The sequence below is a fragment of the Astyanax mexicanus genome, chromosome 1 (genome assembly GCF_023375975.1).
Source record: "Astyanax mexicanus isolate ESR-SI-001 chromosome 1, AstMex3_surface, whole genome shotgun sequence".
Classification (NCBI taxonomy): Eukaryota; Metazoa; Chordata; class Actinopteri; order Characiformes; family Acestrorhamphidae; genus Astyanax; species Astyanax mexicanus.
Genome location: NC_064408.1, coordinates 73,980,219 through 74,004,967, shown reverse-complemented (window position 1 = coordinate 74,004,967; position 24,749 = coordinate 73,980,219).

Below are 24,749 nucleotides of genomic sequence, written 5' to 3'. Positions count from 1 at the left end.
TATTCCAGCGTGACACACATAGCCTGATTAGCTCTCATTAACTTCCCATAGAGAACTTTGTAATGGCAGGGATAGGTATGGTGGCAGGGAAGACAAATGGAGAGGCTGCTCCATCTCACACATATGCCACCTCTCCTGGCCCCGCTGCCATTAAGCTGTCTGGGCATAACCCTTCCACAAAAGAAACCGGTCCCTTGCACAAGCTATCAGGCTTTTATCTCTGGAGGTAAGTGTAAATTCCATGATGAACCCTCGCTTTGATAAAGTGTCAGAAACAAAACATGGTTCAGGACACAGTGCCACGCTGCTCTCTCTGGACTGTACCCGGCTGAAGTATAGCTAAAGTGAGGGGGAGGACTTAATGCAACAATGTGGAGCAGCTCAAGGTCTACTATCTCATTTTAATGACATTGATCCAGGACAAAAAAAAACAAAACTATTATTAAATACAGTATAATATAAATGAAATGCATAGAAGATATTTTATTTATTTACTTGTCATATTTCTTTTCTGTGTTAGACAAAACTCAAATCCTAATGATGCATGAAAGACTGGAAGAAAAATAGACTCCCAAAAGGTGCTAAAATAGGAATATAAACAGGAAAAGGGAAAGAAAATAGGCATCCTGTTTGTTCTGATCCATCTAGGTGGCCCACAACAAGTGTCTCCTCAACCCACAAGACCAACCACATAAAAACTGTAGTCTCAAAAGGCCTTATTTTAAATTTAGACAAGCATAAGCTTCGGGGATGGTCATAGCCCAAATTAAAAGAAACAATTTCCACCCTAAATGAAAATAACTTACCTTGACAAAAGACAAAACCCCAAAAGAAATAGGCCAATCATAGAAAGGATCATTTCATGAACACCAGGCCTCTTAAATACACCACTGAAGCTGGATAGAGTTTAAAAGCATTATTAGTAGGTGATTAGAGCTAAAGATTACAGCTAATGTAATGGTGCAGTCAATTAAGACTAGACAGTAACTATTATGTCTGTACTTTTAAATGACATCATAGTAGCAATAAAAGCTTCTATGGACAATGTGTTGTTCATAAACGTCCATAGCTTGAATAAAGCAAACACATCAGCTTTTATAGAGCTTCTATGAAGCAACCCATGTTTCCCCTCTTTGTAGACTGGCAGTGATGTAATTCCAAGTTCCCATTTCTAAAATAAGACAAACAAAACATTTACAGATGGAGAGAAAGTCAAATTACTGAGCAAGGACCATCAATGAGTCCAATCACTGAGCTTATAATATATGCTTAGTCAGCACACACTGTCACCATTAGCAGAACCTGCATTGGTGTGATGTATTTTTTCTTTTATTGGCACAAGAGCATGGTTGTAATAAATTGTTACGCCTGTGGGATCATAGTTGAGTGGTACAATAAGGGATGAAACATTTAAATCTGGTTGAAGAGGCCAATTTTATTATCTCATTTTGATTCAAAGTTTGTGGACTACCTATCTATTGGAATTTCCATCTGGGATCAATAACGTCTCTATCTATTTATCTGTCCGTACGCCCGCCAGCGCGCCCGCCCGCCAGCGCACCCGCCCGCCAGCGCACCCGCCCGCCAGACAGCCAAATGTCTGAAAGCCAAACAGTCTGGACAGTGAGCCACCAGGGTTGCCAGACTGTTACTTTGGCATACCAGGTAAAACCAAGCCATTTTTTAAATCCATCAAAATGCAAAGCAAACCACCCAAAAAAGGCAATATTCAGCATATCAACAATATTAACGTGTTTATTCCAATATGGCCTCAAATTCTTAAATATCACTAAAATCACTAAATATCATGACATTAAAAAAAATTCTGCATGTTTGAATTATATTGTGTTGAGTGCATTGTATGATAGGACACAAAAATGCAATCAGAAAAGTAATACATAAATTAGTACATTGAAAATAAAGTTTGCATTAAAGCAATTAAAAAAGTAACTACTCAAGCATATTACAGTTTTTCTCAATTGGTTTGGTACATTTCTCAGATCAGACTTAAAATTCTCAAAACCGTTTATTCAGTCTCCACATCTCCGTGTCACTTGTGCACATCACAATTGCATTTCTCATTGTTTTTCTCATATTGCAAATGCGTTTGTCATTCATGCAAATAGACATGTACAATTTTCAGTTGTTTTTTGCATTACCCACTGGTAATGTTTTGCTCATCAAAATGTGATGTACTGAATATCTATGCAATTGTCTTACCCTCCAAAACATTTAGGCTTTAGGATATTACCTAGGTCTTTACATGCATAAGTGCTGAACAGGTTGTCATAATTTCTCAGGCATAATTTATACATTTCTATAAAACTTTGTTGGTAAAGTTGGTAAAATCCTGGTCTTACAATGGCTGATGCTGGTCGCCGGGTGCAGACAAATATTGGAAGAACAACTGTGTCTTCGATCGTTTAAAAGCACTGCAAGGGATGATATTCAGTGTAATGTGAATGACAACATGTGGCCCAACAGAGAGAAGAGTCAGAATGCATAAAAAAGAAAGCACTATAATTTCTTAAGTTGTTGTCTCAGGTTGTTTTGAATGTTTACAGTAAGTTTATAATTTTGTAGTTTTTTCTTTGTGTTTTGTACAGAGTGCTGCCAAACAGTTGTCTGTCTTTCCTAAATTTCTGTCAGATTGTTTGTCAACAAATTGCAGTAAAAACAATACAGTAAAAGAATATTAAAAAATGTTTAAATACAGTCCAATTTCTTGCTGTCAGTCTCTCACATGCAGTCATGATTAACTATGTTTTGTGTAAGGTTGTATTTTGTGTGTAACACATACAGTTTTAATTGATTTGACTTAAATCAAAAGCTTGTTTCCATCAGAATATACTCAAACTGTACACTGTTGACAACATGACTAAGTATTTTGACTGCCTTGTTCATAGGCAATGACACACAGACTAGACATTCTGGTGGCACTGACAAACTGATTAAAATAAAAATTTGCTTTTGAAGCAAAAACAAAGAACTCTGAGTGGGGTACGAGCTTTTGCAGGTATTTCAGTGAGTTTTGCTGTTTGCACTAACTGTTTTGAGAAATGCACTTATTTTGATGCCAATGTAAATCATGATGTGAGAAATGAACTAAATTGACTGAGAAAAACTGTAACTAACAGCATCACTGCTTATTCAAATTTCCATCAGCAGGACTGGCTCTGTCTATCTACAACACTGATGAGTCAATTTTCTTAACAAAAGTCTTGTTAAGTTACTTGTTACTTGGTAGTTTTGTCCACCCGTCAAAGCACAGCGTTCCTCCACACAGTTTTAGACACAACCAGTACAATTTGCCATGAGACCGCCCAATCTAGCAACATTGTGAGCAACTGGACGCTGTTCATTTTACTTTTAAATTTACTTATGTAGTTAATTAATGTAAGGCTTATGCTTCCCAACAGCATAATGTAACACTCATCATGGATTACTCCATGATCAGCACAGTGCTTCAGCTACTAACCTTACTTCACAACTCAATTCCTGTGTGAACAGAATTTTAAACACGGTTCAGGCAGTCATAGGTGTGTGTATGTGGGCGCATGTGTTTTCATTATTACTCAGGGAACTAAATAGTCTCTCCCTATATAATGCAATAAGAACCTGTTATGATCACAGCCATTTTTTTTTCCTAGGACAGTGTGTCCTCACTGAGGACCATTTAGGTTTCTTTATTTTTCAAATGCAGAGCATTGATTGGTCCTTTCTCACAGCAGAGTAAGCACTGTAATCTATGAGTCATTAGCCAGAGATTAACAGTGATCTTTTAATATGAAAAACCTCTAAACCCCATCCATGCCATGTGGCCAAACATTTGTTCACCGCTTTATATGGGTCGTTTGCTTAATACCCTGCTGAAGTGTGTGTGTGTGTGTGTGTGTGTGTGTTTGTGTGTGTGTGTGTGATTGGCAGAGGAGTAAACTTCAACACGTCAGCATGAGCGCCGCGGGATGGATGGGAATAAATATGCATGCATGCAGGAGCGTGGATGATGAGGAATGCAAAATGCATGTAGAGCCGCAGAGAAGGCCAGAGCGTGTCTTGATGAGGCGTTTGCAGAGAACTCCCATCTTGCTAAACCCTGCTGTTCACGTTCCACCTGACTGCTGCCTGCTAGCTCTGACATTCCCGTGTCAAGGCCAGCGAACCCGGCGCACTCCTTCACCGCTAGCCTCGGCATAGGGGACTTCTGTGTGAATACATGAGATGAGATCTCATAAACTGCAGAACTAGAACATGGAGTTCCCACTTCACCACTAATGAGGCTTGCAGGAGAGATAGACTGAGAGCAGCATAATGATGCAGTAGCTAATTCCATTACAAAGCAGCGGCGGCTGCTAGCAGCTATTCCCACTATTTTGACAGTAGGAAATCTAGTGGAGGGAGGGACCCGGCGCATGACATTGATGCTAATGCATGTACGCCACAAGGAGGAAGTGTTCCTGGGCTAAAGACAGCTGGATGGAGCAGTGTGAGGCACGCTAGCGCTTAAGCTGCTCTCGCTAAGAATCCAGGTGGGGGCGTGAGGGATGAACAAGCGCTCCTCTGACTTTTACAATCTTATTTTTGAGCTGCGAAACCAATCGGATTTCTCCATTATCATAACTCAGTCGCTCTTAAGCCTACTCACTCTTTTCTGTGGCCAGGATCAAAGCCAGCCTGCAAGAAGCAGAACTCCACTGCCATTTCCTCCTTGACCCCCCGTGCGCGCGTAGCTACCAACTTGTGTAAGCTGAGAATACGTCAAAGCTAATCTGCTGAATGATGATTATGATGAGAGGGCTGATGTGCCGTTGATGTGCAGAGGGAGGCAGCAGGAGACTGCACTCATCACTCATTCAGCTTTGTATTGGCTGAGTGGTGCAGGCTTGCATCATCTCTCTCCTCTTGTGTGCCGTGCTAAATGCCAGCCCAGCCACTCACCCATCTGGAAGGGGAGATATTTTGTCTGCTAGGGTGTGTGCACGGGCACGTGCTTCTGTCTGGGCCTCGCCGCTCGCTGGCTGCGTGGGCGGCAGTGTGTGTGAATGCACATGCCTCAGCATTGATCAGCTTGGCTTGATTTAGAGTGACATGAGGTGTGGAGGGCAAATGTCAGCGGAGCTCCTGAGACACACTGCCGCGCTTGTTCTCACTCCCTGTGCGGTATATTGTCTGACAGTGACAGTGTTTGGTGACAACAGATTGACCTCCTTTACTGTTGACTTTATTGTTTTGTCACGTAGTGTGAAAGGCACTGACAGGTCTGTGACTAAATAAGTGTTACTATTAGTTTTTTTTTTTTATTATTATTGTCTTTTTAATATGAGACTACTGTAAATGTATTTTTAATGACAACAAAATGAGTGACCTGATTTAAAAGTCTGGAATTTGTCCACTGTTTAGCATATTATCTTTCAAATAATTATAAAAAACAGTAAGAATGAATGCAAATAATAAAAAATACTGCTTTTTAATTATATTACATTTTATTTGAATAATAGGAAGAACCCTTTAATAACCTGTAGACAACCCTGCTTGACTAATGTAATAGCAGATGGTTAAAAACATACCTTATACTGGTGTGTCAACTCACTGACCAGCCTACCATAGCATTGCATATGTTTTCAATTGGAGTTGGATGGTAATGCCAGTAAACCCGTTTGCCATGCTGGTCAACCATCTTAGTCATGCTGGCTGGCTAACCAATTTTACCAGCTTAACCAGAATGAGCTGGCCATGCTGATTTTTTTTCAATAGGGATTTAATGAAAAACATACATTTTCGGTGCTTGTGAACATATTGCATACATTTGAGTATCTACCAGTCTACAAACTGTGAGGTGAGTGTTTAGTATGCCTGTGGGATTTAATATGCTGTTCGGATTTGACAGATTGGCTCCCTGTCACAAGAAATTTGCCAGTGTTGAATCAACACCCACTGTGTTAAACTTAACCCTCTTAGCACTGGCAAAAATGGTGTGGTGTCATTTTTTTTTTTTGCAACATAGCATTGTGTTCCATACGGTAATCATCTGTTGGCTTTACAGATCAGCAAAAATAGCCACAAAGCCCATCCAAGCCCAAGAATCAGAGAACAGAACAGCTGTATGGATAATGTTGACTTTTAATGACAATCCTACTGTTACAGTCATCAAAAACCTCTACTAGTTCTCCAGTCTAGTCTTCTGATCTAATAGAGTAGAGTACACTAACACAGCAATCTGTTGCCTTTACGGTTTTTGATTGTTGCACTGATTTTATAGCACTGGTTTATATGCTGTGCTCCATTAGCTTAATTTAACTCACCCCTGATTGCTCATGGACACTGATCATTCACAGTCTTTCTTAATTCCTGTTCTAGAAGTGTGGCATTCTTGTTTTGTGCTACACTTTTCTGGAGACATCTCTGTCAGTTTGAGCTGTATCTGATGAATCTGATGATTTTTTGGCCTGGGTTGTCTTGCTCCAAATGCTAATAAATTTTGATTTGCTGTGTCTGTCACCAGAGGATATGTTGTTTAAAAGTTAATAATGTTTCCTTGCTTCAGCAGAGTTTACTGTTGGCTTGTCCAGCTCTAGGTCATTGTTATGGATGTGAGTACCTCTAATTTTTACCACAAAAAAATCTGAAAATGTGTGATTTTAACATATGTTACCATATAAGCTGTACAAAAAGGATCATTTGAGCTTGGTGTTACCACACACTTTTCACATGCATTTCTCTGGCAATCTGTGAGATACAGAACCATTACATAAAGTAAAAGAATCATGTGGACTGTACAGTACAGTCATTTTACAGAATTTTATATGAAAAATTATTTAGGTTATGCAGTTTTATGCAGTTGCATAGTCCACCGCACTAAGTAAAATTATGGTATTCTGAGCCTAGATTAGCAATGACAGTGGCACAGCTTACAACTGTTAATACCCAACCAAAAACTACTGCCTATTTATTTTTTCTCCCTCTATTTGTGCACACACACTAACACACAACACCTACAAAAATACATATTTATTTATTTATTTTATTTGGAAGATTTATTAATATTATTATAAACAAAAATTCTACATACAGAAGAAAAAATACAAATCACAGATAAAATGAAAGGCAGCAGAAAAAATAAAAATATCATATAATTTCTGCCCATTTTTTCCCAAAGAGTAATTTCAAACAATAGTAATTTGCCAAAATCAAAACTAAACAAAAAACTAAACTAAACAAAAACATCAAATCTTTCTCGAATAACAGTTCGTATAGATACACATTATACCATTTCATATTTTTTAAACAAACCAACATACCAGAGCAACATTTGGTATTATTTAGAAATATATTATTTTTTTCCTCCATCGATTATTTATTATTATTATAACGTGTATCATTGTTCATTTTCTTTCTTTTTCATTGACTACTAAATCACTCTCTACCAACATTTAATCATTCTCATCTCTTTTCTATCCTTACCTGTTTCCATTTGATTTTGATTTTTCCCTTTCATTTATCTTCCTTTTTTGTTTTTTTCCCTTCCTCCATTTTTTTCCAGTTTCATGTTTGCTAATCTCCCTTCCTTCCTTATATAACTAATAAAAATAAAGTCTTAAATAGTCATTTGAAAAGAGGGGTTGGTGGTGGGCCAAAAAATGTATTAATTAAATAAATAAATAAAACTGTTATTTTATAGTAACAGCTATTTGTTCTTAAATTACTTGAAATAAAGAGTAAACAGCTTAATAAATACTCTAAAATCTATAGCATTTAAATAGCTAATTAACTTTATTAAATAACAATTAACAGTGCTGTAATAAACAACAGTGCTTATTCTCTTAATTACTAGTGTTAAATGTTTAATTAGAAAATTAATATCTTATATAATTAAAAGATTACACAGTAAAACAGCTGCACACTTTCATTTAATTTCATTTAATATGTACAAAATAATGCTTTTCTATAATACCAAACAGTGTTGTAACAGTTTAAGAGGATCTTATGGTATTAGGGGATCTATTTATTGCATGTTATGCCAGTTAATACAAGCATTATGTTCTCTTTAATCAGATCGACAAATCATGATACTGCTGTTGGTTTTAACGTGAATTAGAAGGATAAAGGTTATAGGGTATAATTCAGCCTGAGCTCTGGCATCTGAAGGTGGGTGGATAATGCTTTTATTTTAATCTTGTATATTAGTCTTATTTTGGTCGCTAAGATCAGAGAAAGACTGACATTGTTTCACCCTTATTCCGTACACACTGCAGTGCAAGTAACTGGTTAGCATATTTGTTTTATCTACTTTGACGCAATGGCTTTAAAATGCAACCATTTTTATTTGCATTTTTTATCTGTAGGGCATCATGTAAAAAACGTGTGAAATTAGAACTTGGTTACAGATCATTTGCGAGGCTACTTAGCAACAAATTTAATAACCAATAGATTTACTTAAGGTATTCCCTAGTAATGATATGCCAGAGGCTGTTTTGCCTCCAGTTGTAAGTAAGTAAAATGAATTAGCTGTCAGAACTGAAGCATATGACATGCATACGCAATAAGACAAGATTCAGGCAACTGAAGCGTTACTGAGGCATAAAATAACCCGTTTTAAAGACAGAAGATTTGTAATAGGAAGCCTGAGTTTACCATTTGTTACTGTTTAACATCTATTTCAGAAGACATATGCTGAAGTGCATACATACTGACCTTTAAAAATCCTAAGTGAGAGACGCACCAGTCAGCCACGACGCTAACACCACATATATGCTGCTTGTCAATTGAAATATGTCACTCGCTGGTTGAAATATGCCACTTGGCTATATTAAAATGTGACTCTTGCTGAGTTGAAGCATTTATGAACTCACATGTTACATTTTTTCTTCTGTTGAATTAAAGGGAATTCACGTGTCAGTGGTACATACCAATATTCAAATGGTATGTGCTACTTTGCTGAGTGGAATATGCCTGAGTGGCATCCAGGAATGAATCCCAGAGCAAGGCTAATGAAAACATTAATGTTTTATAAAATAAAACGTTAATAATATGTTAATATACATATAAAAGTGTGTATGGTTTTAACTTAATGTAATACAATTTAAAATCCTACATTTACATGTTGTACATTTTTTGCACGTTATTACACAAATAATAATATGTGCAAGGAAAGTATTTTTTGTAAAAAATGTCGAAAATTGCAAGTCTGTTCGCCCAATTCCATAACTCCTGTTTGCTTTATTGTCTGTATTATTACCGTATTTTTACCGTCTGATATACTCAACTCTGAACAGCTAAAGAGCTAGTGCTTAGTGCGGTTAGTGACTATTGATACTGCTGTGCCAACAGCCAGGGTTAGCAGCAGGCTACAGTCTGATAATACTCAGAGTTAGGGCTTAGCGCGGTTAGCAGCTAATGCTAATACTGCTTGATGCTGGAGATACTTTATTGAAACTCCAGTATTAAGCTGCACTTCAGTGGAGTGGCATTACTGCTCCTTACAACCAGACTGGTAAAATTCATACATAAGGATTTTAATGCACCTTATAGTGAAAAAAATACGATATTGTTTATTTTGGTAAAGATATGCTTACTAGCCAGGAAAGGTGCACTCTCCAGTCCTGTGTTGCTAGCGCTGTTGCTATGTAGTTAAAGCAGAACAATCCCCCAAAATTACGTCAGGGAGCCAAGAGGAAGTTCATTAATACACTTTACTGTAATAAAACGATGTTTTAAACAACACTTTTACACTTAGTATCAGTTATTACATCTTCCCAGATACATAATAACTGTTTGTCACTTAAAATATATGAGCTTAATATTAGCACGCTGTGCTAACTGACTGCTAGCATCTTTCTGTTGCTAAGCTGAAAACCTGGTTGCCTTTCTCTGTGCATTTCAGCTACTGTACATATAGTCTAACTCGCTGTATATTGTTGTGTCTATATACACTTAAGGAGGATATAAAGGTGTCCTTCTGCCTGTATGGTAATATTAGAGTTGGAGATAATAAAAAAAAGCAAAAGAAGTGGAGAAATGCTGAATTTTAATTAATAATTACTGTACTATTATGAACAAGATATACATACTTTATGTTCACTGTACCAAATTCCAGCCATGATGCTATGCAGATCTACAGTATGCTGTGTACAAGTTCTAGAATATTTTTTTCCAGTGAATCTTCAGTACAATGTGTGCCATCGTTTTCCTGAAATTATATCGTAAGCTCAGCCATTGAAACAGATCACGATCACCATGAAGAACAACTTCAGCCACACTCTCCATAAAGAAGTAATGATATATAAAAGATTACCTATCAGTGAGTAAGTTCAGGCACTTGTGATGACTGGCGTCAGCCACTGTCATTATGAAAAGTGTCACTTTGAAATGAAACAGTGAGATGGGGAAATGCCATTAGGAAATATGCACTGCTGAAAGTGTCATTATGATATGAAAATAGGCTTTTGACAAAAAACTATTTGGGAATAAATTGCACTATAAAATTGCAACACTTGAGTTACAGCTTTCCACAATTCCTAGTGACCATCAATCTAAGGCTATGAGTAAAATAAACAGACAGGATACACCAGAATACATAAAAAGGTTATTAAATGAAAATATGCTATGCTTGTGTGCTCTTTCCTCTATCTCTACTTCTCTTAACATTAAATAAATGTATTTTTTCATACTGTAGCTTTAAGACCAGTATATAATCAGTTATACAAATATTTGTCTTTGCTATGGAAAACACTTATCTTTGTTATTGTCGATTTTTAGTTTACTACATAATTTGAACAGACAAACTGTCCCTTACACTGTGCCAAAATTTCTTGATGAACGGACCAATAGAAACTCTTCGAAATTACCTGAAATAATCTCATCTTACATTGACTTCCACTGTAAGTTTACAAGGTTTTTTCTCTCTCCTGTAAAGTAGCTGTTTTGGAGATAAGTGTTTTTCATTGGACAGCGACGATACATGCTGTAAAAAAAAAACTTGTCAATTTTACAGTAATTTACAGTAGTTAATTTGTTTGTAAATGTTGCAATAAAAATGATAAAATATCAGCAATTCACTGTGGCAAGATATAGATAATAAAAAATATAGATAGCACATAACTGTAAAATAAGAATAGTAATTTACTCTAATTACAATATTTACAGTAATTACATCATAGTACAGATTTATTACAGTAAGCTTTAGCATTAATTAGAACATCATAATACTAACAATAATAATTATGTTTTACAACAACATGTACTTTAAATGTTTCACTGTAAATGAAAAGTAAAATACTGGCAACAGAAAAACATTGCTGTTTTCAGACAGTTTTCAGATAAATAATGATAAATTCGACCTAGTTCAAGTCAGCTTTAGTTCAAAAGGCAAAGATATTACAAAAACATGTACTAATTACAGTCATTTACTACACAGTCTCTCTGTTTTGCAGTCTGAGTTACTACACAGTTGATTGATGAGCAGTTTCATAGCTATTTGAAGCATGTTTTATCATTATTTCATGACAAACTAAATAAACAAAAAGTTAATAGTTTATTTAAATGTTTTATTTACATTTGGTAGCTGTTCAGGGAAAGTCTGAATATAAGGTGAGGTTGCACTTAAATGCTAAAAAGTAAACAAAATGATCAGAAATATATCAGCAATGTTACAAGTAGTGAAATCAACAATATGGTGTATTTTTAAAGTAGGGATGCACTGAAGACAGCTAGTGTTTTTGAATTCATTTCTTGTGAAGACTGGTATAGTATTGGCACACTTGACAGTCATGCTTTTATGTAATAAAAATGCAAAGGTTTTACTTTAAAATTCAAATATCTGGTAACACTTTAGACCAGAAAGTTCATAACAGACTTAAACAAAACTCCCCAGTTCTGGAACAAGATTCTGTGGACAGGTGAAACCAAGACTAAATTGATGTCAGACATGATGGAGGCACTGATAAGGTATTCAATTCAAATGTATTTATTCAGCACATTTTACAACAAATGTATGTATGAGTATATATGGCTGCTAATGACTGAATCAGTCTCCAGACCTCAGCCCAGCTTAGCATGCACATTAGAATGTGTATTATAATGTTTGTGTTATCATTGTATATAAAGAAAACAAAAACGCTTTTAAATTGTAGTGTATTAAAACACCAGCAACTTCACAAATGATTTATGATTCTGAGCCTAAACTGAGCCTAATTTGTTTATCAATATATGGTATGCCATGAGACAAAGGCAACCAAAGTGACATGCACAGTACTAAAATCCATATATCTAGCCCTATGTTTGTCTGTACATTTTTCTTTCTTTCATTAATTATATACAGAACATGTATTTCTTCAAAGCTTTTGCTAAATATTTGCAATTAGACAACATATTATATCACACATTATACTAACTAACATATGGATTAACACATTTCATCTACAATGAATGAGAAACAAACATGAATAAATTGTAAATAAAGTGTGAAAATAGTAATAAAATAGTATATCTGATTATTATACTTCTACATGTTGCTGTTTAATATATTAATTCTTTTTATGTAACTTTTACATGGCATATTATTCAATAAGTAAAATAAATACATTTTACTGAAGTTCCTTTTTTGATTCACGGAGTGCTGTGCAGAAAGCAGCCGGTAAGACATTCTGATTTCAGTGACAGTAGAAATTTAGAAGAATAAAGTAGAACAGAATCTACATTCCTGAAGTCAGCACTGCTGGGAGCCCTCTGATCGCCTGTCACTCACACAAAGTCTTTCTGTCAATCAAAGGAAAGCCACACAAAGCCATGACCTGAGCATAAAGGTGATGGAAGCACGCTGCAGCGCATGCAAAGTGAGCTTTTAAAACAGAGCCATTCCTATAATTCATTTCTTTTATGGAATCATTTGTCCAAACTGATTTTTTCAATTAGTAGGGATTATACTTAATCATGGAGGATATACAGTTAATCTCAGATAATCATTGATATTATCCCACAGGCATTAATTCTACCTCTCCTCGTGTAACTACACTGTTTTCTGAATGTTATTTATAGTCTCTTAGTCTGTAAAATCCATTTTAATATCTCTGTTCTCTACTGTGTTCTTCTGCCAGTTTTGTTGATAATCTTAAAGCCTGGAAGGAGAAGAAGGTATGAGTTTGTGAACTACAGACAACTTTACGATAGATATGTATATAGATAGATAGATATGTAGACAGACAGACAGACAGACAGACCGATAGATAGATAGATAGATAGATAGATAGATAGATAGATAGATAGATAGATAGATAGATAGATAGATAGATAGATAGATAAAGACAGACAGATAGATAGATAGATAGATAGATAGATAGATAGATAGATAGATAGATAGATAGATAGATAGATAGATAGATAGATAGATAGATAGATGACATTTTAATGAAAGTGTCTTGTTTTCCTCCTACTCACTCTCGCAACCCACACACATACTAACACCTGCGTACACGCACCATCACCTTTACATGAATGTAAACACACCATCACTCACCCTCACACATCATCTCACATGACTGACTGTTAACTGATCCCTCAGTTTCTAACTGTTTCTCCCCTTTTCCTCACTATCACTCTTATTAAGCTCACTGTTCTCACTGTCAGATAAAATGGTCCTAACTGCCCAGTCACATAGCTTCCACAGAAAAATCTTATGTCAGATTCTGATGAATATTAATAAATTACACCAATAATTGAATTCACAATGCTCTTAAAACTTCAATATGGTGGTTCTCAGAAATGGACTGCGGATCTCATATCCCTGATGTGATATGCAATGCAAAGGGTTCCAAGGATCTGAATTAAGAAAACTCAACAGATTACTGCATTAGATTTTTGAGTTTTGAGGCCTTTTGAGAACTGAATCTTTAAGTTTTGCAAAAAAAAAAAAAAACTTTAATTATTAAGTCTTACCGACCTAAAAATTCATGTTTTTATGTTTTTAGTTGGACTAATTTAAGTTATATGAAATGTGCATTGTACGTTCTGCTGATTATTTATTATTCTTTTATTTGTCTCAATGACATGTTTAAAATTCATGTGGTGGACACATCACTATGTTTTTTTTTTAATGTTTATTTTGAGTAAGCAATTAGGAACTTAGGACTATTACACTACATCTGTTTTATTTGTTTGTAATGCGAATGTGACCAGCTGGACGCAGCCAGCATATGATCACAATAAGAAACACAAAACACAGTAACTTGCTCTTACAGCCTTCAACACTGAGGCCAGGCAACTCACTATTATATATAACACATATATAAATCACCAGAGAAGTCAACAGCCTGTAGAGAACGAATACACCCTAATGGTGGGGGAGAGGTGGGGGGGCATACCCAATATGCAAATGGCGTGACCAACATCACGAGGTGAGCCAGGAGACCACGCTCAACTAAAGAGTCAAAATGAGCATGTGTACAATACTTGGCTTGGCCTCAACTAGGGTTCAAATACAATATGTACATTTTGCCAACACAGATTATTTAGTTTATTTTATCAAGAAATCTAATAAAATTATTTGAGGAAAATACTTTGCTATAGTTTATGGTGTAATTCAATATTTCTTGGTTAGCTGACGTAAAAATCACATTAAGGAAAACTATTTTAAGTTTTGTCTTTTACAGTGTTCAGCATTATTCCCCTAACAAAGATTAGGGGAAAAATACATAATGTTGCTCTGTTTGAGTAAATGAAAACAAAACACTGCATATCTTCACAAAGACAAATATAAATTGTTATATATTTAAGCACATATAGTATACATACAGCTTTGTATCGATAAATGTATTTAAACATTTATACATGTAAAAATATGTATAGTATATATTCATTCTTCTGTTTGTTGTAATGTATGTCAGTGTCTTGCTAAAATGATTGCTCCACCCCGAGTAAAATGCAAACTCCCCTCTACCCCAAAAAACAAATGAACAGATTTCTAGAGAGAGAGAGTAAGAGAGAGATGGAGAAAGAGATCACACTGTGTGCAGGCTAGTGGTAGTGGAGGGATCTCTCCGGTGTGTGGCTAGGAGTGATGAGGCTTTAATTCAATGCTAACTGGGGCAGAGAGCTGACTTCATCTCAGCAGGGAGTGTCTACTCTGCTAATGGAGTCAATGGCTATTGACAGAAACAGCTGACAGCAGCGAAGCACCATGCAAGAAGCTGCTCCATGCAGCAATATGCCATCGACAAGGCCAAGGACTAACTCATCAGCGCTCTGAGCTTCAGCTCTAAATTACCACACCCAGCCATGCACATTCACTTACTGCCTTTAGCATAAAGCGCACAGGCAATTTGTGCATTAGCCCACCGAGGGTAGGTACTCAGCGTCTCTCGCGCAGATCTTCTGCCTGATCATATACTACTTTTTAATTACAAAGTTTTGAGAGGCTGCAGGCTTAGATGCTCAGTGGCTGAGGGGAACATCAAAACATTTTTAATATATAGTGAGACTTCAGTATCTCAGGAGGAAAATCTAAAGGAAAGAGCAATATTGTACGCATTTTCTCTTGTGCTTGTGGGAGATGTAGGCAGATGTGGGTAAAGCAGCCTAAACCCACTGAAGTCAAATTACTGTTCCCTCAATAAAAGAATGATTCATGCAGAAGTAAAATACCCAAGCGAAACGATTTATGACTTTTAGAAAAAAAAAAAGTTAGTTGTAGAACTTTTGTAGAACTTAGTGCTACAGGTGTGTATCAGTAGTTTGTATAGTGATTTGTGCAATAGTTGTGCAGTAGTTTTGGTCAAAAACATAATGTAAAAGGAAAAATTGATTTAAGGTGTATGGAAACATAATAACGAGTACAAACTTTTGACAAATAGCCCACCTTCATTAATCCCCCAGCAATCCAAAATACAGCACATTTAGCCAATGTTCCCAGCAGCCATAGTGTTGTCCATGCTAATCCCTTTAAAACTGGATTTCTCCTTTAACATTATGTTTAAGACCAAAACTACTGCACCTTACAAACTACTGATATACACAGGTAGTAATAGATTCTACTAAAATTCTATAGCTAAGTACTGGTTCTACAATTTATGAGATTTCTGAATCATTGTCCTTGGATATTTTTACATTTGTTTCTAAGCCGAAGATGGTTAAATTGTTTCAGTCCTGTTATCAAAACTCATGTGACATTCAAAAAGCATGTTTAAAAGTCCACTAATTCCTTAGATTTTTATTTTAAAGAAATACGTTGACTATGACAAAGAAATCCCTATATATGCACGCATATTGTATTTTTCTAAAATATGCAAAGCCATTTTTATGAAAATAACCTGAAATTAATCAAATTCATTATCATGCAATTTATTAGAGCTATGGATACAGGATTAATCAAACTAATATTCTCATTCCTGTTACTGACACTCACTCATGTTACTGGCAATCAATCCTGTTACTGGAACTCACTCCTGTTACTGGCACTCATTCTTGTTACTGGCACTCACTCCTGTTACTGGCACTTATTCCTGTTACTGGAACTCACTTCTGTTACTGGCGCTCACTCTTATTACTGAAATTCACTCTTGTTACTGCCACTTATTCCTGTTACAGGAACTCAGTCCTGTTACTGACACTCACTCTTTTGACTGGAACTTACTTTTGTTACTGGCACTTAATCCTGTTACTGGAACTCAGTCCTGTTACTAGAACTCATTTCTGTTACTGGCACTCAGTCCTATTACTGGCACGCACTCCTGTAACTGGAACTCAGTCCTGTTGCTGGAACTCACTCCTGTTACTGGAACTCACTCCTGTTACTGGCACCCACCCCTGTTACTTTTTGTTAGAAAATAATTTTATGATGTGCTATTTTTTAAGTAGTATGTGTTCACAATCATGATATTGAACAAAAAAAAGGATTATACCAGAACTGTGTGCATAATAAGCAAAATTCAGCAATTAAGCAATTTCAGCATTTTTTGTAAGGTAGCAGCACAAATGACTGTAATTAAAGAGTTCCCACTGTCCAATCAGATTTAAAAACATGCTTTTCAGATCACTGAAATTCTCAGCTTTCCAGTCTCACACCACTTGTCAATAATAGTCAATATTAAACTGAGTGAGTATGTGGAGAACAGGAGTGTGAATAGGAGAGGCTCTATAGCCTGTACAGATATATGTATACCATAATATCAAACAGAGTCAAACTTACAGTATGATCAAATCAGATAATGATAGCTTTTATCTCACAGTGAAAGGCTCACTACCTCTTATAACAGGATGCTTTCACTTCAGTTGTAAGAGCATAGATAACAGTAATCTGAGCTACAGGGAGGTAAAAAACAACATTTGAACAGTTGTTCTTCATATTGTGTTCAAATTTCCTGATGTAGGGAGCAATAGAGATGCTCTAGAATAAAAAAATACATTGTAACATTTAATTCAATTCACCATAATATTGTAGTTTTAAAACAATATACTGTGCAGCTCTAGATGGAAAACACTTCATTAAGAGTGACATATAACAATACAACAGTAGTACACATTTTTTAATTATTAAGTAATGTATCAACTAATTATTGATTGACACTAGTTAATATATTAAATAGTATTACATTACATTTTATTACATTACATTTTAATGTTGTAAATAATGAAAAATCAAGATATTAGTTAATCATGAGAAAAGGTATTTAAGGTGGCCAATTGCAAGTTGTTCTCCTATAGTGGCATCATGGGCTCATCAACTCATCAACTCTCAAATGATCTAAAAACAAAGATTGTTTAACATAGTTTTTCAGGGGAAGGATACAAAAAGTTGTCTCAGAGATTTAACCTGTCAGTTTCCACTGTGAGGAACATAGTAAGGAAATGGAAGACCATTTCTTTTGCTTTTGCATACCTCAGGCGACTCTGTTTGTGGGGTGCTTGCAGAAATGGCATCTTTTGCATCACTCTCCATACAGCTTCTCCTTGTGCAAAGTGCGCTGTATTGTTGACCTCTTTGGAGGTGGTCTGTGGATTGTCCTTGACTGTTCTCACCATTCTTCTTCTCTGCCTTTCTGATATTTTTCTTGGCCTGCCACTTCTGCACAATTTCCTTACTATGTTCCTCACATCTTAAATACCTTTTCTCATGATTGGATACACCTGGCTATGAAGTTCAAAGCTCAATAAGGTTACCAAACCAATTTTGTGCTTCAGTAAGTCAGTAAAAAGTAGTTCGGAGTATTCAAATCAATAAAATGATAAGGGTGCCCATACTTTTGCACCGGTAAAATTTTGGTTTAATGCATATTGCACATTTTCTGTAAGTACAATAAACTGAAATGGCTGTTGCAAACACCCAAATATTTAGAACTAAAAATGTTTAAGATTAATAGGGACGCCCAAACTTTTTCATATGACTTTATTGATTAACTGGTGTCAATTAATAATTAGTTGACATCCATTTGTAAGTATTGTTAATAAAATGTTTTAGATATTGTAAAAAGAAAAAAAAAATCTTTTTACTTATAATGAAAGATTTCTTTCCTTGTACCTATTATACCTTTTAGCTATTATAGTGATCTATAGGTGAGCTGTCAGCCACCCATCATGCAGCTTGATTAGTATGGCGATTAGTATGTCTTTGCTATCATATCAACAGGAAAAGTATGCCTTGTGCAGCTCAAAACTAATCAGAGGTTAATCAGAGGTTGTAATTAATCAGAGGTTTGTTTTTCGTTTGTTTGTTTATTCTGTTTATTGTTGATGTTAAAGTTTGCACCGCTGTCAACATGCACCTGCTATGGGTTTGTGCACTGCTGTGTGTCCATTTGTGGGTTTAAGATAGCAATGAGCCGAAGTTTTTTCATGTTAGTAATGATAAGAACACATTTACCTAAACAGTTAGATTCCATGGGTTAGTTATATCTTCAACATGTATCTCAAACACATGACACCAAAAACATTTTGGTGCATAAGGAACACTGCTGTGCAAACAAATTAGCCTTAGTCTTAGTAATTAAAAACCTTTATTATGAAAAAATTCAAAGGTGACCCTATAAAGAAATATCCGCAGTATGATCATGAGGACAGTAATATTATGAGAAATTGACCCAAAGCATAAATAATTTTTTTTTTCACTTTTTACCAAATATTAAGTTCTGCTCTCTGCTATAAATCCTTCAACATTTTTACACACGGTGCACCTCTGTAACTAGTTACTTCCCTCTTATGCTAATAGAATAAATCCATGCAGCTTTCTCCATGACCTACATACGACTCTAGTTTCCCACAGTAAATGTGTGCATGCCTAAGACTGCCTTTAGAGATGGATCTATAGAGTGGGAGTGTGTGTATCGCTGGGCCCAAGCCATCTTTAGAATGCAGACTTGATTATCCACTGTCGGTGTGAAATGGACTCATTCAAACAGACCCCCCACACTCCCCCGTCCTCCCACCCCCCGCAGGAGTCACTTAGACATCACAATCCTTGAAAAATCAAATTATAGAGCCATTAATTTGTCTAGGTAATCCAGGCTGTCAGCTGCATTGGAGAAGCAATCTCCGAGGACTGCGTTCATCAAGTGCGTGATGCCAGTAGAAGTGAAGCATTATCTAATTAGCATGAGAGGAGTGGAGCTGGGAGTTGCATTGGAATGTTATCACCCCTCAGCCCATATCCAAATAGAGCAGAAATAGCTTATATCCCTTATATTCCTCACGCTGACCATGAAGGTAAAACTGGCACTTTATCACATATTTCCAAGCCCAGATTCTCTTCAGCTGCACCAAGACAATCCATCTCCTCACCCACTCTGTGCCATGAATACGAACATATGAAGAGCCATACGCTCTCTTCGGTCAACATCTCAGGTTCTTCCTTTCACACTATGGGCTGTATACTGTGCTGCAGCGTGGATAATGTGATCTTCCTTATAGTCACGTCTAAGCAGAGTCTGCTGGAAGCATACTGTATTACTCTGGTGATGAGCAGAATGATGTTCTGAGCTTCAGAGCTAAAAAGTAATATCACAATATGTTAAAACGACAGAGCTATTCATTTCTCTGGCTAAAGCATCGCCTCCTGTATGAAAGGAACACACCTGCAATGAATGGCTTCGCGAAGAAAGTCTTGCTTATGCTTTCATCACGCATGAAGTACGTTCAGAACATAATACAATATCCTTCACAGCAGGCATGTCTGCCAAACTAATAATAATAAGGCAGAATATGAGATTTATGCTCATCATCTGAAGGGCGGAAAACATTGAAAAATGCTGCAAATAGAAAAGGTAGCGCAAACAAAAAGGAGGAATATGATGCTCTCATCTGATGTAGATGGCGGTGAAATATTAATTCTTCTCATGATTGGGTCTGAAGCTGACAAGGAGGTAAAAGTTTAATTAGCCGTCGATAATGACAGCTTATTGCTTTAGCTTAAAAAAGGACTGAATGGAGGAGGGAGGCGTCCTTTCTCTTCAGCCTGTGCATTCTAAGGTTTGCACCAAATCGTGTTATTAGATATTATAAAAAGTGCAGTCGTTTGTTCCTCTCCAACACTGGCTGCACATAAGCCTGTTGTCAAGATACATCTCGCTTCGCAAATGCCTCATTCTTTTTGTTTCCCTTTTCTCGCTCAGGGCCACTGTTCTGTAATCACATTATGAGATCATATGTGACAGTTCTTTCACAATGTGTGATGTCTTAAATCCAAAAGGTTCTTTCTGCTCCAGTGGCGCACCAGGAGGGCTTCTTAGGCAGAAGTTAGTTAAGACGAAAAACTAAACCATGTCATTGCTGTAACTGTCTGGGTCATGCATTGCGTAAGAACACAAAGAACTGACCGTGTGCTGTTTGTGTTGCACCACTGTAGTACAGATATATGCTAGTGTATTGTTTCATTGTATCTAGTGTATGTGAAGGCCACTCTTTTAAACTCGTCCTTTTAATTAAACAGGATAAATGATAACTTTTTCTAGCCTGCAATGTGGATGTTTGCTCAATGTGCTCAAAAAAAGTAATGGACAGTACCCGTGTGTTTTTTTTTTTTTTCTTTAGTTAGACCACCATTGTGAAATAGATCATGGTAAGGTCACTTTTGTTTAATAATCAATGCAGGTCATTTCCAAACAGTTAAAGGAGCAATCAGTAGGAAATTGAGTGTGAGTGTGTGAAATGGCTACAGCAGTACAATTTCAAAACACTGTAGAGAGATAGAAAGAGAGAGAAAGAGAGAGAATACTGGAGCTCACTCAGGTTGCCAAGCTAAGGACACTGAACTGACATGAACGAGTGCTAGGTGAGTTCAATAACAGGCATATAGCATTATACTGACTGTATTTTACACTATAGTCAGATAAATAAACATCTGAATAGCCAGGAAGTTGCTAGGAATGACCATGAGTTGTGTTTACCGTTATTCGTTTAGGATGTAAGAAATCGCTCAACATATATTATCACATTCGCAGCTAAATTGAGTCAATTTAGAGTCTAACTTTTGTCATATTCGTCACTGCCAAGGTAGTAACCAGATGTGACACATCTGCTTATTTGTTGTGATGGTTTGCAGTTCACATTAGCATGTGTAGCATGATTACTTTAGCCAACCTTGCTAACCTAGCCAGCTAGCTATCTCAAGTACATTCTGCTGCACACAGAGTGCGAATTGTGAATTCAATGTGAATTCAAATGCTCATTCCCTAATTAGCTAAACTAGTGTTTGTAATAAATGTAATAAATTACTGGTTGTGATAATTTTCCTGGTTGAAATATCTAGCCAGTTCAAGAGAAACGTAGCCAGTTCAGCATCGTGTTGTCTTTATGGAGCTCAAAGTCTTCTCCATCTGTAAAATTCACTCTCAATATTTACTCTAATTTTATTCCGTCTTTGGTCATTGTGCTTTTTAGGCTTTGGAGCTGCTAGCTTACGCTTACTAGCTTCCATGGCTGGTGTACTGCTGTTGTGTTTAAAACCTGGCAACCTCAGGGGTGGAACTAGTGGCCAGGAATGAGCAGCAGGCGGAGTCAGAGACCACACCCATGCAGATTTCGGTGACATACCACACAGTTCTAGTAGGAAAATACTGGCTGAGGCTCTGCTGACAAGAGATGACAGTGCTTGAATTTTGCATGTTTCCTTGATATCTGATAACACATCCTAATACTGAAAATATGATCCTTAATGCTCTTGTAAATTAGTTTTCTTGCGGCTGCATGTGCTTCTTAGAGTTGCATACCTTATTTTAGGTTAATCCACTCAGGATCTGTCATTTGTTCATCATACCCCCAGTCAATAGCTAATGCTTGTGCTCTCAAGGTTGCACACTAAGTGTGTTTACATGCACACTAAAGATAGGATCAATATCTGTTTCAGCATTTATCAGATTATCCAGGCAGTCATGTGAACAACATACTATGATTTTTTTAGCTACAGGATTTTAAGATCTGATAAAGACAACTGGGTTGAAGATAAACAATAATTAGGGGTTTCAGCACATGTGAACTGCAAATAATGTATTTTGTTTTACTACATTTGTCGATTTGTGGAATCAAACTGGACAGGGAAGAGCAGCCTCTGATTCATTCAACACCATAAGCTTAATGAAATACACCTGCAAAACTGTGATAAATTATACCATTACAGGCAATTTGCAACTGTAAAAGCCTGTAAATAACTATTTCCCAGTAAAGATATGCAAAAAGTTTGCTTAACATTCTTTCTATTATGTGACTTTAGTAGACTACAGATAAACAAGGCAAGACACAAACAAACAAAATAAGACACCACTTAAAAAAGATGAGTTTCTTTGATTTTACCAATTTGAAAACCTCTGGAATATAATCAAGAGAAAGATGGATGATAACAAGCCATCAAACCACCAAGCTGAACTGCTTGAATTTTTACACCAGGAGTGGCAGGAGTGGAGTGTAAGATGCATGAAAACTGTGATTTAAAACCGGGGTTATCCACACTTAAATCTTTATGAATATAAACTTTCCATTATTTGAGGTCTGAAAGATCTGCATCTTTTTTGCTATTTTAGACATTTCTCATTTTCTGCAAAATAGGCTCTAAATGACAATATTTTTATTTGGAATTTGTGAGAAATATTGTCTTTAGTTTACAGAATAAAACAACAATGTTAATTTTACTCAAACATATACCTAAAAATAGCAAAATCAGAGAAACTGATTCAGAAACTTAAGCGGTCTCTTTATTTTTTCCAGACCTGTATATGTGGAAAAATATGAAAGAATTTAAAAAAGTAGTAGTAAATTCTTCCAGGAGACTTAAATATTACGTAACTTAATCTCCCAACCAATCATCAGCTTCCAACTGCCTTTAAAATAACATGTTTTTCACACTTTCTCTCCTCCTTTTCCTCTTTCATGCCACCCGAGTACAGCAGGACCTGCATGGGTGCAGACATGGCCAGACCTGGGCCAATAATGGGGCCTTCGCTAAAGACTTCAACTTACTTTGGTTTAATAAGAAATTGATCAACTTTATAGAGACTAAAATGTTCATTATGGTAAAAATACAGTTACTGACTGAGGCATGTAGACCTGCACTTTGTTTCTGGGGTCAGATTCTTTAAGTAGACATACATTGGTTACTGTCCATTAAAAAACATGTATCTCCATAATGGCAATTTTTTTGTATAATACTTTTTTGGAGAATTCAAACAAGTTTCAAGTTCATGTAAAATAAGAGTTTATTTTATCCAGCATTATGTAGACAGTGCACAGTGCAGCTAGATATGGAGCCCCTGAAAGGACATGGTTTATTTTTTTCATATGAGAAAGTGGTGAGCACCAGATAGTAAGTGGTTAGCACCACATACTAAGTGGTGAGCACCAAATAGTAAGTGGTGAGCACCACATTCTAAGTGTTGAGCACCCAATACTAAGTGGTGAGCACCACTTACTATGTGGTGAGCACCACATACTAAGTGTTGAGCACCAGGTACGAAGTGGTTAGCACCACATACTAAGTGGTGAGCACCACATTCTAAGTGTTGAGCACCCAATACTAAGTGGCGAGCACCACTTACTATGTGGTAAGCACCACATACTAAGTGGTGAGCACCGGATAGTAAGTTGTGAGCACTTAATATGTGGTGTTCGCCACTTAGTATATTTACTAGTCTGTACAGGACTTCACAGACTGCTATGTTGTGCTGTGCACATGCTCTGTAATCCTCCAACCAATTATTAAAATCATATTTATTTAGCTACCATTTGCTTTTGCAAAGATATAGCTAGCTAACCTAACGCTAGCTAAGTTAGCTTAGCTTAAAGGCTTGAATTGCTCTCTGTACAATATATGGTAGGCTTGGGTGAAAGTAGCCGCTTTATTTGGTGTGGTGTGTGCGTGTGCCCAAAAGCTTTTTCTACAAAATGATACCTCCTGCCTTGTGCACACGTAAGCAAAAAAATCACACTTAAATAAATTAGTTAAAATTAGCTAACCTAGCTAACGTTAGCAAAAAAAATCACACTTAAATAAAGTAGTTAAAATTAGCTAACCTAGCTAACTAGCTAGCTAACAACATTATTACACTGTCAAAATCTGTCAGTTTAAATTTATAATATAGCTTGCTAGCTACCATTATCTGGTGCTTACCACTTAGTATGTGGTGCTCACCACTTTTTACATAAAAAAAAATGTACCCCACATCCCTTCAGGGGCTCCGTGGCTAGAGGATTCAAATAACGGAGAAAACTGAACTTGGACAAAAAATGGAAATGCATGCTTTTTATTGGACAACAGTGATAGGTAGAACGATTTTTGGCCA